A 17,390-nucleotide genomic window follows, 5' to 3' on the forward strand; every position below is an offset into this window, starting at 1 on the left:
TTGCCCAATCCACTTTAGTTTACCTTAACAATAAGCTCTGATAAATTCACTAACTTGTGTGCAAGTCCCACTCAAATCCAAATTTAACTGCTACTCCCAACATTATCAAACAGAAGAAAGTACACAATATACTGTACCTTCGCACCTGCACATCTGGTATATATAGAGTAGCTTTAAAACATGTAATTAAGGAGTCATTTACTACATTATATACTGTGTACGTCAGGCCCATATTGGAGTATCCAGCACCAGTATGGAACCCACACTTGGTCAAGCATATGAAGAAACTGGAGAAAGTACTATGGTTTATAAAGAGACTAGTCCCAGGGTTATAAATACATCTTATGAAGAAGGATTAGGGGTGCTATGGTAAGGACGTTCAAAATACTGAGAGGAATTGGCAGGGTAAATAGGGACAGGAGCACGAGTGCATAGCAGGAAACTGAAATCTCAGTTAAATCATATTGATTTTAGAAAGCATTTCTTCAACGTTAGGCTAGTCAGGAAGTGGAACGAGGTGGGGACTGAAGTGGTTGAGGCAGGATCTTTACCAGCAAAGAGGCGGGACCAGTACCGGAGTCTCTACCCCTGTAACCACATATAATAATAATATATCTTTATTTAAAAGTACATGTACAAGGTATACAGACCATAGTTGACATCAGTAACATACTACTATATAGAAAGCCGTTTGATATGCTGAGCATTTCCCGCAAATTACGTCAGTTTTGTCCCAGGATGCGACCCACGCCAGTCCACTAACACCCAGGTGCCCATTTTGAACTGATGGGTGAACAGGGGCAGGGACAGCACGTGTCTTATGGAAATACGTCCCAAATGTTTTCCAGCCGTACCGGAGGAAATTCGAACCCTGGAACTCAGTGTGTGAGATGAGTGCGCTACCGATCGAGCTACGGATAGTACATATGATTGTGCTTGAAGGTCATTTCTTGCTGTCATGTGACACTGCTATTAGATGATCTGACACCTCAACTTGCTCTTCACTAGTGACCTGTTTACTCTAAATAGCGTGTGCTCTCATTGTCTTGTTCCTTTGTAGTGACCAACGTCCCAGGACCGAACTGTATCCATTAATGATGTCGCAAGTGTATGTATTTGTGTTCTGTAATCCATCCCACCAGAGAAAGTTACTCAACCACCACTAACAGGATGCCTCACCACTATTCTCATAGCTGTTGCACCGCCTCTCCACCATTAGCAGACTTCAGTATTTCTCTGTTACTCCACCAATCTCACCATCTCTCCATTAATGATAGTCTCCGTTCCCTCAACACCACTTCATCAATGGCAATCACAACTCCCTCAACACAACTCCATAAATGGCAGTCACCACTCCCTCAACACCACACCATCAATGGCAGTCACCACTCCCTCAACACCACTCCATCAATGGCAGTCACCACTCCCTCAACACCACACCATCAATGGCAGTCACCACTCCCTCAACACCACTCCATCAATGGCAGTAACCACACCCTCAACACCACTCCATCAATGGCAGTCACCACTCCCTCAACACCACACCATCAATGGCAGTCACCACTCCCTCAACACAATTCCATCAATGGCAGTCACCACTCCCTTAACACCATTCCATCAATGGCAGTCACCACTCCCTTAACACCATTCCATCAATGGCAGTCACCACTCCCTTAACACCATTCCATCAATGGCAGTTACCACTCCCTCAACACCACTCCAATGACAGTCACCACTCCCTCAACACCACACCATAAATGGCAGTCACCACTCCCTCAACACCACTCCAATGACAGTCACCACTCCCTCAACACCACTCCATCAATGGCAGTCACCACTCCCTCAACACCACACCTTCAATGGCAGTCACCACTCCCTCAACATCACTCCATCAATGGCAGTCACCACTCCCTCAACACCACACCATAAATGGCAGTCACCACTCCCTCAACACCACTCCATCAATGGCAGTCACCACTCCCTCAACACCACACCTTCAATGGGAGTCACCACGCCCTCAACACACGCCCTCAACATCACTCCATCAATGGCAGTCACCACACCATCAATGGCAGTTACCACTCCCTCAACACCACTCCATCAATGGCAGTCACCACACCATCAATGGCAGTCACCACTCCCTCAACACCACACCTTCAATGGCAGTCACCACGCCCTCAACACCACACCATAAATGGCAGTCACCACTCCCTCAAAACCATTCCATCAATGGCAGTCACCACACTATCAATGGCAGTTACCACTCCCTCAACACCACTCCAATGGCAGTCACCACTCCCTCAACACCACACCATCAGTGGCAGTCACCACTCCCTCAACACCACTCCATCAATGGCAGTCACCGCTCCCTCAACACCACTCCATTAATGGCAGTCACCACTCCCTCAACACCACTCCATTAATGGCAGTCACCACTCCCTCAACACCACTCCATTAATGGCAGTCACCACTCCCTCAACACCACTCCATTAATGGCAGTCATTACTCCCTCAACACCACTCCAGTGGTCAGTCGTCACGTGAGGTCACAGACCCTGAGCTGCTTTGGGGATTAGCGTGGACGGTTACAAAGCATGGCTTGCTTCTGCAGTGTTTTAAAAATTGAGGTTGGAGAGTTGAATGAGGAGGTCTTGCTTCTCCAGGAAGAGATTAGGAGGCTGAAGGTCCACCTCAATGGGTCTGGGAGAGTGTGAGGTGGCTGGAGTTGTGGGGAATGAGACTTCTAGCAGTGAGGTGCAGTCTGTCTCTCGCTGTGAGGAGGCTGTAGTTGGGGAGGTAGCAACGGCTACCAGCAGTGAGGTGCAGCCCAGCACCTGCTACAAGTGGCGAGTGGTTCACAGTAATGGGAGGCGCATCAGAGTAAGGAAAGTTAAGAGTGAAGATCTGAAAGTAGGAAATCGCTTCTCTGTTCTCCAGGAAGAATGTACTTCAGTGGCCAGTGAAGGTAAGGGTACTACTGCCCCTGCTAATGGAGGTAAGCGCATTCTTGTGGTTGGTGACTCTCAGGTAAGATATATTGACCGTGCTTTTTGTAATAGGAATAAGAAGATGAGAGATAGAGTGTGCTTCCCTGGAGCTGGTGTTGGGGACATTGTCAACAGGCTGGATAATATCATGTCAGGTAATGGGAACAAGCCCATTATCTGTCTCAGTGCTGGTGGAAATGATATTGGGAAGGGTAGGAGAGAAGAGCTGCTAGATAAGTACAGGTCAGCTATAGATTTCATTAAGTCTAAGGGAGGGATCCCAGTCATATGTAGCATCTTGCCTAGAAGGGGAGTAGGAAATGAATGGTTGTCTAGGGCAATTGGTGTAAATTGCTAGCTAGACAGATACTGCAAGGAACTTGCAATCCCATTCATTGACAACTGGAACAACTTTTATGGCAAACATGATATGTATGCAAGGGATGGGGTACATCTCTCTGGGGCTGGGGTGGTAGCACTTGCAGACTCGATTGAGAAGGCCATTGGTGAAATGCCTATGATTTTAAACTGATGGAAGATAGAGGTATGGATGTGTGTGGGAAACAAGCAGGTTGCAACACTAGGGTTGGAAACAGTAAATGTATAAAAGGCATTCAGCATGAAGTTATAAATAAAGACAATAGATCAGGTCAGCAAACAAAGGGGGACAGCAGAGGGCAGCAAGGGACTAGCTCCCTTAAGGTTTACTATACTAATAGCAGGAGTGTAAGAAATAAGATAGATGAGCTAAGATTAATTGCAAGTGCAGGAAACATAGATATTATTGCTATAACAGAGACCTGGCTCAATCTGAAAGATAGAGAGATGCCCTCTGAATGTCACATACAAGGCTATAAATTATTCCACACTGACAGGGTCAACAGGAAAGGTGGTGGAGTAGCGATGTATGTCAGAGACAATTTAAATTGTTGTGTTAGACAAGATATTAAATTAGAAGCGTCAGCCACTGAATCTGTTTGGTTTCAGCTTCTCGAGGGCGGAGAAAAACTAATTTTGGGTGTGATTTACAGGGCCCCAAATCTTGATAGGGAGTGCAGTAAACTTCTATGGGACGAAATTCGTAAGGCATCTACATACGAAAATGTTGTGCTAATGGGAGATTTCAACTATAGACAGATTGACTGGAGCAATTTGACAGGAAATTTAGAGTCAGATGACTTTCTTGATACGATCCAGGATTGTTTTTTAAAACAGTTTGTGACAGAGCTCAACTAGGGGAAATAACCTCCTTGACCTGGTTCTTGCCAGTAGGGAAACACTAATTAATAATCTTGAGGTTAATGATGAGCTTGGGGAAAGTGATCACAAATCACTCAGTTTTAATATATCATGGAATTCCCCTAATAATGGCAATCAAGTCTCCGTCCCTGACTTTCGCTTGGCTGATTTCATAGGACTGAAAAATTACTTAGGTGGGCTGAACTGGAATGACCTGACTAAGGGTCAGGTAGGTGGTGATGGTTGCCGATATGATGCTTTCCAGGGCATAGTTCTAGCTGCTCAGTCAAATTATGTTCCAAATAGGGAAATCAGATCAAACAAAAATTATCCTAAATGGATGAACAATAGATTAAAATATCTGATTGGTCAAAAGAGAGGCATATATAGGCAAATCAAAAGAGGAGAGGGGCAATTAAGAAATCAATATATTCAGTTAAAGAGAGAAATAAAAAAGGGAATTAGAAAAGCAAAAAGAGATTATGAGGTTAAAGTTGCAAGACAATCGAAGACTAACCCAAAAGGATTCTTTCAGATATACAGAAGTAAGATCAGGGACAAGATAGGCCCACTCAAAACTTCCTCAGGTCAGCTCACTGACAGTGATAAGGAAATGTGTAGAATTTTTAACACATACTTCCTCTCAGTTTTTACACAGGAGGATACCAGCGATATTCCAGTAATGATAAATTATGTAGAACAGGACGATAAACTGTGCACGATTAGGGTCACAAGTGACATGGTCCTTAGGCAAATAGATAAATTAAAACCTAACAAATCCCCAGGCCCTGATGAACTGTATGCAAGGGTTCTAAAGGAATGTAAAGAGGAGCTTAGCACACCTTTGGCTAATCTTTTCAACATATCACTACAAACGGGCATGGTGCCAGATAAGTGGAAAATGGCAAATGTGATACCTATTTTCAAAACAGGTGACAGGTCCTTAGCTTCGAACTATAGACCAATAAGCCTAACCTCCATAGTGGGAAAATTTATGGAATCAATAATTGCCGAGGCAGTTCGTAGCCACCTTGAAAAGCATAAATTAATCAACGAATCTCAGCATGGTTTTACAAAGGGGCGTTCCTGCCTTACGAATTTATTAACTTTTTTCACTAAGGTATTTGAGGAGGTAGATCATGGTAATGAATATGATATTGTGTATATGGACTTCAGTAAGGCTTTTGACAGGGTCCCACATCAGAGACTATTGAGGAAAATTAAAGCACATGGAATAGGAGGAGAAATTTTTTCCTGGATAGAGGCATGGTTGACAAATAGGCAGCAGAGAGTTTGCATAAATGGGGAGAAATCAGAGTGGGGAAGCGTCACGAGCGGTGTTCCACAGGGGTCAGTGTTGGGCCCCCTGCTGTTCACAATCTACATAAACGACATAGATGAGGGCATAAAGAGCGACATCGGCAAGTTTGCCGATGACACCAAAATAGGCCGTCGAATTCATTCTGACGAGGACATTCGAGCACTCCAGGAAGATTTGAATAGACTGATGCAGTGGTCGGAGAAGTGGCAGATGCAGTTTAATATAGACAAATGCAAAGTTCTAAATGTTGGACAGGACAATAACCATGCCACATATAAACTAAATAATGTAGATCTTAATATTACGGATTGCGAAAAAGATTTAGGAGTTCTGGTTAGCAGTAATCTGAAACCAAGACAACAGTGCATAAGTGTTCGCAATAAAGCTAATAGAATCCTTGGCTTCATATCAAGAAGCATAAATAATAGGAGTCCTCAGGTTGTTCTTCAACTCTATACATCCTTGGTTAGGCCTCATTTAGATTATGCTGCACAGTTTTGGTCACCGTATTACAGAATGGATATAAATTCTCTGGAAAATGTACAAAGGAGGATGACAAAGTTGATCCCATGTATCAGAAACCTTCCCTATGAGGATAGACTAAGGGCCCTGAATCTGCACTCTCTAGAAAGACGTAGAATTAGGGGGGATATGATTGAGGTGTATAAATGGAAGACAGGAATAAATAAAGGGGATGTAAATAGTGTGCTGAAAATATCTAGCCTAGACAGGACTCGCAGCAATGGTTTTAAGTTGGAAAAATTCAGATTCAGGAAGGATATAGGAAAGTACTGGTTTGGTAATAGAGTTGTGGATGAGTGGAACAAACTCCCGAGTACAGTTAGAGAGGCCAGAACGTTGTGTAGCTTTAAAAATAGGTTGGATAAATACATGAGTAGATGTGGGTGGGTGTGAGTTAGACCTGATAGCTTGTGCTACCAGGTCGGTTGCCGTGTTCCTCCCTTAAGTCAATGTGACCTGACCTGACTAGGTTGGGTGCATTGGCTTAAGCCGGTAGGAGACATGGACCTGCCTCGCATGGGCCAGTAGGCCTTCTGCAGTGTTCCTTCGTTCTTATGTTCTTATGTTCTTATTAATGGCAGTCACCACTCCGTCAACACCACACCATCAGTGGCAGTCACCACTCCCTCAACACCACTCCATTAATGACAGTCACCACTCCCTCAACGCCACACCATCAATGACAGTTTGCACTACTTCCACTTTTCTCTCCACAACTCCAACACAAGTTCTCACTACTGCTCCACCACTCCACCAACGACAGTCCCTTCTCCACCATCACTCTCACTACCACTCCACCACCACTCCATCAATCACAGTCGCCGCTACCTCTTAACCACCCCACCACAACCTTATCAACAACAATTTCTACTCCTTCTCCACCACTCCACCACCACTCCAACAACGCCAGTCTCCAAACCTCCCCATCACATACGAGCACCATAACATTACTCGTCACCAACTGAAATTGATTTTAGAAATACCGGTGATCAAATCAATCAATTGCGCACTTAATTGACATCCTGATGTTCTTGTATAACATATGCAATTCCCAAAAAATATTCCACTAGCGGTTAATACTCGGAAATTATAATACACAGATAACGTAAAATGGGAAATTAGTGCAAATACCATAGGTAAAGTAATGGACAAAAATGTAAGCACATTGCATTATAGGATTCAAGTCATTACAGAGCCTGCAGTGAAAGGCTTGATAGTCACACCATAAACAGTGTTAAATGATAGGTATTCCTCCGTAAGTGTGCTAATTTGTACCACATCATGATAATTAACGTCATTATATGTTGGCTAAGAACGTTAAATGTTTGACTTTGACGCTGGATAGTAAGTTAGATAATGCTAATTTGTACCACGTCATGAAAATTAACGTCATTATATGTTGGCTAAGAACGTTATATGTTTGACTTTGACGCTGGATAGTAAGTTAGATAATGTGAGTATCTATTTCAAAGGTCCAACTCTGTGGGTCATTTTTCTCTGTTCGTTCTGCAAGATTTTCTTTCATTTTTATGCGTTATTGAATTAATTAGGCATATTATTTACCACAACTCATTATATTGTGCTTGTAGATGACACTCTTCTCTAATCTAACCTAATAGAGCCTTGGAAAACCTCGAAAACCCACCAACCAAAACGATCTTCTCCACTTCTACTCTCACCACGACACCAAAACCAAACGTTGGGTAATTATAGGCTTCTTCCTACGTGCACTCAGAATCTGCAGCAATGAGTTCCTTGAGGAAGAATGCACTATAATTGAACAAGTATTTTCTAAACTCCACTATCCTCGTCACTTCATCAGAGACTGCAGACGGCGGGCATTAAACATCTTCAACACACCCAGAGAAGACACTGCCGAGAAGAGATACATAGTCCTCCCAACCAACTCCATTGCCAAACATGTTTCCAACATCTTTACCAAAACATCATTCCAAGTATCTACCTCCACAACCACGACCATCAAGGACATCACCAGTAGTAGACAGGACAAGCCTCCATCCTCTGCAAGGGTATACATAATCCCTTGTAATGACTGCAACAAATTATATGTGGGCGAAACATCAAGAGACCTCCAAACACGTATCTCAGAACACCAATATGCAAGCAGGACTGACGATACAAGGAATGCCTGTGTACAACATCGCAATTCACACAACCATTTAATTAACTACAGAAACTCAAGACTTATAGCCACAGAAGACAACACTCAATACAGAAGAATCCTGGAATCATCGCTCATCTCTACAACCAACATTTTCAACCAGAACAATGGCTTCTATAACATAGCTGAACCACTCGCCAAGAAACTTCTTCATCGCTATCCCACATAAGAACATAGAACACTGCAGAAGGTCTACTCACAACTTGTCCAATACCCCTGCCAAGCTACCCAAGACTCTATAACCCCACCCGGTAGATCATCAGATGCAGCATTCTCCACCTGACCTCAACATTCTGAACATGACTATAAATACTCTCGTACCTTCCAACCCCAGGTAGATCCGTGTGTGACTTGAAAAAGCCCACTGTGTGGGTGAAACGTTGTCAATAAAGGATCACATTATACTGCATTTGTGTTTATATTTCCACTGTGTCGGTATTTTATACCATTTATTTCCATCTAATAGAGCCTTACCTAACTTAACCAAACTTAGCCTAACTTCACCAAATCTAGGTTAATCTATCTTAACCTACCCTACTTTAGCCTAACCTACCTATGCCTAACCTAACCTAGTAGCTTAACCTAGCCTAACCTAGCCTAGCCTAGCCAAACCTAACCTAACCTAACCTAGCCTAACCTAACCTAATCTAACCTAACCTAACCTAACCTAACCTAGCCTAGCCTAACCTCACCTAGCCTAACCTCACCTAGCCTAACCTCACCTAACCTAGCCTAACCTCACCTCACTTAACCTAACTAACCTAACCTTCTTTTCCAGCAACCTCGTCCACAATTCCAGCTTGCTTCGAGAACTCAAATTAGATAATTCACCTGTATGACTGTCATATCTGACCCAAAAGTAGTGCCAGATGGTGTCCCCCGGTTAAGATACAGTGTTTCCCGGTCGTGGCTCAGTGTTTCCCGGTCGTGATACAGTGTTTCCCGGTCGTGATACAGGGTTTCCCTGTCGTGATACAGCGTTTCCCAGTCATGATACAGGGCAAGGTTTCCAGGTCGTCAAGCAGTTTCTCGATCTTGATACAGTGTTCCCCGGTCTTGATATAGTGTTTGAAGGTCGTGATATAGTGTTTTCCGGTCGTTATACAGTGTTTTCAAGCCGCGAAGCTGTGTTTTCCAGTGTGAGAGTGTTTCCAGGTTGCATTACAGTGTTTCCACGTCGTGAAATAGTATTTGCGTGTTGTTATACAACTTCCAAGCCGTGATAGTGTTTGTATGCCTTGATAGTGTCTGTAGGTCGTCACATAGCGTTTCCAGATCGCGATATAGTGTTTGTAGGTCGTGATACAAAGTTTTCAGTCGTGATACAGTGTCTACGGGTCGTGATACAGTGTCTATGTATCGTAATACAGTGTCGACGGGCCGTGATACAGTATTTGCGGGTCTTGATACAGTGTTTGTGAGTCGTGATACAGTATGGGTCGTGATAGTGCTTCTGGGTCGTCATATAGTGTCTACGGGCCGTGATACAGTATTTGCGGGTCTTGATACAGTGTTTGTGGATCGTGATAGTGTGGGTCGTGATACAGTACAGTCGTAATACTGTATTTGCGGGTCTTGACACAGTGTTTGTGGGTCGTGATAATGTGGGTAGTGAAATAGTGTTTGTGGGTCGTGATACAGTATTTGCGGGTGGTGATAGTGTTTGCAGATCGTCGTTCAGTGTGTTTATTGCTCAGTATTCCTCCCTCACAATGTTAACATTTAAAAAAACACGTAGTACTGAGCAATAAAACACGTGCGGCATTGTGTGTTTGGCAGACGGGTCTCGCGCGCGCGTGTTTTATTAGTGCCACCGCCTCATTACCTCCGCTAACTGCCGTTGCTCAACGTTTTAACAATTATAAACATTCCGCAACCAACAGAAATGTTGCCCAAATATATTGATGTTTATTTTTTGTTTTCCGATTAACAATGTAGAGGAAATAAAAATCCGGCAGAACACGTTAAAGAAAATCTGAAATAAACTTACCGGACTGATTTATTCATTTATGATCATAAGAGAAGTCAGAGTGAATGTTAGTTATAACAGGAGACGGTAGAGTGAATGTTAGTTATAACAGGAGAGGGCAGAGCGAATGTTAGTTATAACAGGAGACGGTAGAGTGAATGTTAGTTATAACAGGAGACGGTAGAGTGAATGTTAGTTATAACAGGAGAGGGTAGAGTGAATGTTAGTTATAACAGGAGAGGGTAGAGTGAATGTTAGTTATAACAGGAGAGGGTAGAGTGAATGTTAGTTATAACAGGAGAGGGTAGAGTGAATGTTAGTTATAACAGGAGAGGGTAGAGTGAATGTTAGTTATAACAGGAGAGGGTAGAGTGAATGTTAGTTATAACAGGAGAGGGTAGAGTGAATGTTATTTATAACAGGAGAGGGTAGAGTGAATGTTAGTTATAACAGGAGAGGGTAGAGTGAATGTTAGTTATAACAGGAGAGGGTAGAGTGAATGTTAGTTATAACAAGAGAGGGTAGAGTGAATGTTAGTTATAACAGGAGAGGGTAGAGTGAATGTTAGTTATAACAGGAGAGGGTAGAGTGAATGTTAGTTATAACAGGAGAGGGTAGAGTGAATGTTAGTTATAACAGGAGAGGGCAGAGTGAATGTTAGTTATAACAGGAGAGGGTAGAGTGAATGTTATTTATAACAGGAGAGGGTAGAGTGAATGTTAGTTATAACAGGAGAGGGTAGAGTGAATGTTAGTTATAACATGAGAGGGTAGAGTGAATGTTAGTTATAACAAGAGAGGGTAGAGTGAATGTTAGTTATAACAGGAGAGGGCAGAGTGAATGTTAGTTATAACAGGAGAGGGTAGAGTGAAAGTTATAACAGGAGAGGGTAGAGTGAAAGTTATAACAGGAGAGGGTAGAGTGAAAGTTATAACAGGAGAGGGTAGAGTGAAAGTTATAACAGGAGAGGGTAGAGTGAAAGTTATAACAGGAGAGGGTAGAGTGAAAGTTATAACAGGAGAGGGTAGAGTGAAAGTTATAACAGGAGAGGGTAGAGTGAAAGTTATAACAGGAGAGGGTAGAGTGAAAGTTATAACAGGAGAGGGTAGAGTGAAAGTTATAACAGGAGAGGGTAGAGTGAAAGTTATAACAGGAGAGGGTAGAGTGAAAGTTATAACAGGAGAGGGTAGAGTGAAAGTTATAACAGGAGAGGGTAGAGTGAAAGTTATAACAGGAGAGGGTAGAGTGAATGCTTATAACAGCTCCTATTGTAATAATGGGGAGGCGCAACACCCATACACTTTTTGCAGCGAGAGAGGAATGGGTGATAACCAGGTCGGAGGTAACCTGGTCGGAGGTAACCTGGTCGGAGGTAACCTGGTCGCAGGTAACCTGGTCGGAGGTAACCTGGTCGGAGGTAACCAGGTCGGAGGTAACGTGGTCGGAGGTAACCTGGTCGGAGGTAACCTGGTCGGAGGTAACCTGGTCGGAGGTAACCAGGTCGGAGGTAACCAGGTCGGAGGTAACCTGGTCGGAGGTAACCAGGTCGGAGGTAACCTGGTCGGAGGTAACCTGGTCGGAGGTAACCTGGTCGGAGGTAACCTGGTTGGAGGTAACCTGGTTGGAGGTAACCTGGTTGGAGGTAACCTGGTTGGAGGTAACCTGGTTGGAGGTAACCAGGTCGGAGGTAACCAGGTCGGAGGTAAAAAGGTCGGAGGTAACCAGGTCGGAGGTAAAAAGGTCGGAGGTAACCAGATCGGAGGTAACCTGGTCGGAGGTAACCAGGTCGGAGGTAACCTGGTCGGAGGTAACCAGGTCGGAGGTAACCTGGTCGGAGGTAACCAGGTCGGAGGTAACCAGGTCGGAGGTAACCAGGTCGGAGGTAACCAGGTCGGAGGTAACCAGGTCGGAGGTAACCAGGTCGGAGGTAACCAGGTCGGAGGTAACCAGGTCGGAGGTAGCCTCGTCGGAGTTAACCTGGTCGGAGGTAACCTGGTTGGAGGTAACCAGGTCAGAGGTAACCTGGTCGGAGGTAACCTGGTCGGAGGTAACCTGGTCGGAGGTAACCTGGTCGGAGGTAACCTGGTTGGAGGTAACTAGGTCGGAGGTAAACAGGTCGGAGGTAACCAGGTCGGAGGTAACTAGGTCGGAGGTAACCTGGTTGGAGGTAACTAGGTCGGAGGTAAACAGGTCGGAGGTAACCAGGTCGGAGGTAACTAGGTCGGAGGTAACTAGGTCGGAGGTAACCAGGTCAGAGGTAACCAGGTCGGAGGCAATCAGGTCGGAGGTAACCAGGTCGGAGGTAACCAGGTCGGAGGTAATCAGGTCGGAGGTAATCAGGTCGGAGGTAACCAGGCCGGAGGTAAAAAGGTCGGAGGTAACTAGGTCGGAGGTAACTAGGTCGGAGGTAACCAGGTCAGAGGTAACCAGGTCGGAGGTAACCAGGTCGGAGGTAAAAAGGTCGGAGGTAACCAGGTCGGAGGTAAAAAGGTCGGAGGTAATCAGGTCGGAGGTAACCAGGTCGGAGGTAATCAAGTCGGAGGTAATTAGGTCGGAGGTAACCAGGCCAGAGGTAAAAAGGTCGGAGGTAACCAGGTCGGAGGTAACTAGGTCGGAGGTAACCAGGTCGGAGGTAACCAGGTCGGAGGTAACCAGGTCGGAGGTAACCAGGTCGCATCCAGGGAAAGAGGAGAGTACCTCCATTTCTTTGGAACAAAATCCCTTCACCACCATTAAAGAGCACCCTCCTGTAGGGCACTATTCACATCAGTGGTCAGTTGGACTAATAGAGTTTTCGTAATTATAAGGGAAATTGCCAAACGGAGACCAGGGTCTTACGATGACCCGTCCAGAGGTGCCACTGACCCTATGTATGGGGTGCAAGATGTCTCTGCTTGTGTACGCTACTCCACTAAAGTAGAGCAGCGTCACTAAACACTTGTACATTTCCTGACAAACCTTACCTAACCTAACCTCTACTCTAGACGGTGTTGTCTCCTGCTTCACAGTCGTGCAAGTAATAACCATTGACCCTACAGCGAGCCACGTCAGAGTGACAACGTCTGAGTGACAACGTCAGTGTCACAACGTCAGAGTGACAACGTCAGAGTGACAACGTCAGAGTGACAACGTCAGAGTGTCAACGTCAGAGTGTCAACGTCAGAGTGTCAACGTCAGAGTGTCAACGTCTGAGTGACCTCTGATCACATTCAATGATCTGAGTGCTCACACGATCCAGCATCATCATTTTATGGCTGTCACGTCTTAACCTTCAAGAACTGGAGGTGTTTTCATGCTGGAAGAAGAGGTGCTTTCATGCTGGAATTAGAGGTGTTTTCGTACTGGAACTTGAGGTGTTTTAGTGCTGGTGAGTGGCATCTTGCCTGTACCTGCCTCCTTCAAGTATTCATATACACGACTGAACGTGCTTTCCACTACACTATTAACTCTGGTATTTTGTTTGTCAGTAAGAAATGGATTTTTTTTTTGTGTAGCTGGTCTCAGTCATACGTTGACCTCGTCTGTGGAATGACTGTTTACTTGACCTAAGCCGCACTGGCTTACTGTCCACCACCTCGTATAATTAAAAATAACATAGACTGTGTAGACTTTCTCCATACCACATAAAATTCAAGAGAAGATTACCGTGCGTAGGCTACTAGAACACCGAACATCAGCAAGTGTAGTTGAACACAGTGGTGTTATAGGAACACCAGCAGGTCTAGTTCTCGAACACAGTGGTGACACAGGAACACCAGCAGGTCTAGTTCTCGAACACAGTGGTGACACAGGAACACCAACAAGTCTAGTCCTTGAACACAGTGATGTCATAGGAACGCCAGCAAGTCTAGTCCTTGCACACAGTGGTGTCATAGGAACACCAGCAGGTTTAGTCCTTGAACACAGTGGTGTCACAATACCACCAGCAAGTCTAGTCTCCGCACACAGTGGTGCCATAGGAACACCAGCAGGTCTAGTCCTTGAACACAATAGTGTCATAGGAACACCAGTAGGCCTAGTCCTTGAACACAGTGGTGTCACAGGAACACCAGCAAATCTAGTCCTTGAACACAGTGGTGACACAGGAGCACTAACAAGTCTAGTCCTTGAACACAATAGTGTCATAGGAGCACCAGCAGGTCTTGTCCTTGAACACAGTGGTGTCATAGGAACACCAGCAAGTGTAGTCCTTGAACACGCTTGTGTCATAGGAACACCAGCAAGTCTAGTCCCTGAACACAGTGGTGTCATAGAAATACCAGCAAGTCTAGTCCTTTAACACAGTGGTGTCACAGGAACACCAGCAAGTCTAGTTCTTGAACAAAATAATGTCTTAGGAACACCAGTGTTTTGAACGCAAGTGTCCCAGAGCATCAGTGGTTCTAACACCAGTGGTTCTAACATTAGTGGTTCTAACACCAGTGGTTCTAGTTCTGGGATACAGTAGAATCTGAAGGTCAACAGAGATTTCAGTCTTGAAACACAATGGAACACAAGTGGTTCTAACACCAGTGGTTCCAGCCTTTGGACACACAAGAACAGTGGTTCTAGTCTTGGAATACAGAAGAACACAAGTTCTAGTCCAGTTACACACTAGAACACCAGTGGTTCTATCCCAGTTACTAGAACACCAGTGTATCTAGTCCTGGAACACACTAATACAATAGTTCTAGCCCTAGAACGCACTAGAACACAAGTGGTTCCATCCCAGTTACTAGAACACCAGTGTATCTAGTCCTGGAACACACTAATACAATAGTTCTAGCCCTAGAACGCACTAGAACAACAGTGGTTCTAGTCTTGGAACACACTAGAACACCATTGGTTCTATTTTTGAAACACAATATATCACAAGAAGATCTAATCCAGTAACACACTAGAACACCAGTGGTTCTAGTGTTGGCACACACTAGAACACCAGTGGTTCTAGTCCTGGAACACACTAGAACATCAGTGGTTCTAGTCTTGGAACACACTAAAACACAAGTGGGTCTATTTTTGTAATACATTACATCACTTGTGGTTCTAGTCTAGTTACACACTAAAACACCAGTGGTTCTACTCCTGGAACACACTAGAAGACCAGTAGTTCTAGTCCTGGAACACATTAGACCACCAATGGTTCTAGTGTTGGAACACACTAGACCACCAATGGTTCTAGTGTTGGAACACTAGAACACCAGGGGTTCTATTCTTGAAATGCAATGGAACACCAGTGGTTCTAGTCCTGGAGCACACTGGAATACCAGTGGTTCTAGTCTTGGAACACACTAGAACACTAGTGGTTCTAGTCTTAGAAAACACTAGAACATCAGTGGTTCTAGTCTTGGAACACACTAGAACACCAGTGGTTCTAGTCTTGGAACACACTAGAACGCTAGTGGTTCTAGTCTTAGAAAACACTAGAACATCAGTGGTTCTAGTCTTGGAACACACTAGAACACCAGTGGTTCTAGTCTTGGAACACACTAAAACACCAGTGGTTCTAGGAACACACTAGAACACCAGTGGTTCTAGTCTTGGAACACAATAGGAGACCAGTGGTTCTAGTCCTGGAACACACTAGAACATCAGTGGTTCTAGTTTTGAAAGACACTACAACACCAGTGGTTCTAGTCTTGGAACTCACAAGAACACCAGTGGTTCTAGTTTTGGAACACACTAGAACACCAATGGTTCTAGTGTTGGAACACACTAGAACACCAGTGGTACTAGTCTAGGAACACTAGAACACCAGTGGTTCTAGTCTTGGAACACTGGAACACCAGTGGTTTTAGTGGTGGAACACAAACTGGAGCACCAGTGGTTCTATTTTTTAATTAAATACATATCACCAATGTTTCAAGTCCATTTACACACTAGAATACCAGTGCTTCTAGTCCTGGAACACACTAAAACACAAGTGGTTCTAGTGTTGGAACACATTAAAACTCCAGTGGTTCTACTCTTGGAACACACTAGAACACCAGTGGTTCTAGTGTTGGAACATACTAAAACTCCAGTGGTTCTACTCTTGGAACACACTAGAACACCAGTGGTTCTAGTGTTGGAACATATTAAAACTCCAGTGGTTCTACTCTTGGAACACACTAGAACACCAGGGGTTCTACTCTTGAAATACACTAGAACACCAGTGGTTCTAGTCTTGGAACACACTAGAACACCAGTGGTTCTAGTCTTAGAAAACACTAGAATATCAGTTGTTCTAGTCCTCGAACACACTAGAACACCAATGGTTCTTGTGATGGAACACACTAGAACACCAGTGGTTCTACTCTTGGAACACACTAGATCCCGTGGTTCTAGCCCTGGAACACACTAGAACACCAGTGGTTCTAGTCTTGGAACACACTATGAGACCAGTGGTTCTAGTCCTGGTACACACTAGAACACCAGTGATTCTAGTTTTGGAACACACTAGAGCACCAGTGGTTCTAGTCTTGGAACTCACCAGAACACCAGTGGTTCTAGTTTTGAAACACACTAGAACACCAATTGTTCTAGTGTTGGAACACACTAGAACACCAATGTTTCTAGTGTTGGAACACACTAGAACACCAATGGTTCTAGTGTTGGAACACACTAGAACACCAATGGTTCTAGTCTTGGAACACACTAGAACACCAATGGTTCTAGTCTTGGAACACTAGAGCACCAGTGGTTCTAGTTTTGGAACACACTAGAACACCAGTGGTTCTAGTCTTGGAACACTAGAACACCAGTGGTTCTAGTGGTGGAATACAAACTGGAGCACCAGTGGTTCTATTTTTTAATTAAATACATATCACCAATGTTTCTAGTCCATTTACACACTAGAACACCAGTGCTTCTAGTCCTGGAACACAGAACACCAGTGGTTCTTGTTTTGGAACACACTAGAACACCAGTGGTTCTAATAAAGTTGGTAGAATTACCGACAATATGTAAAGTAAAATGACACAAGTGCAACTAATGTGACATTTATTGTGGCAACGTTTCGCTCTCCAGGAGCTTTATCAAGCCATTACAAACAATACATGGACACAGAGGGTATATAAAGGCTCAGAGTGAGGTGAATACTAGTGAGGTACCATTTCGATGTTCACTAGTGGTAGTAGTAGTAGTAGTAGTAGTGGTAGTGACAAAAGTAATACAATATGGTAGAGCAATTAATTCGTACATGAGTAAAAGG

This window comes from Cherax quadricarinatus, chromosome 72 (assembly GCF_038502225.1).
Source record: "Cherax quadricarinatus isolate ZL_2023a chromosome 72, ASM3850222v1, whole genome shotgun sequence".
Lineage (NCBI taxonomy): Eukaryota > Metazoa > Arthropoda > Malacostraca > Decapoda > Parastacidae > Cherax > Cherax quadricarinatus.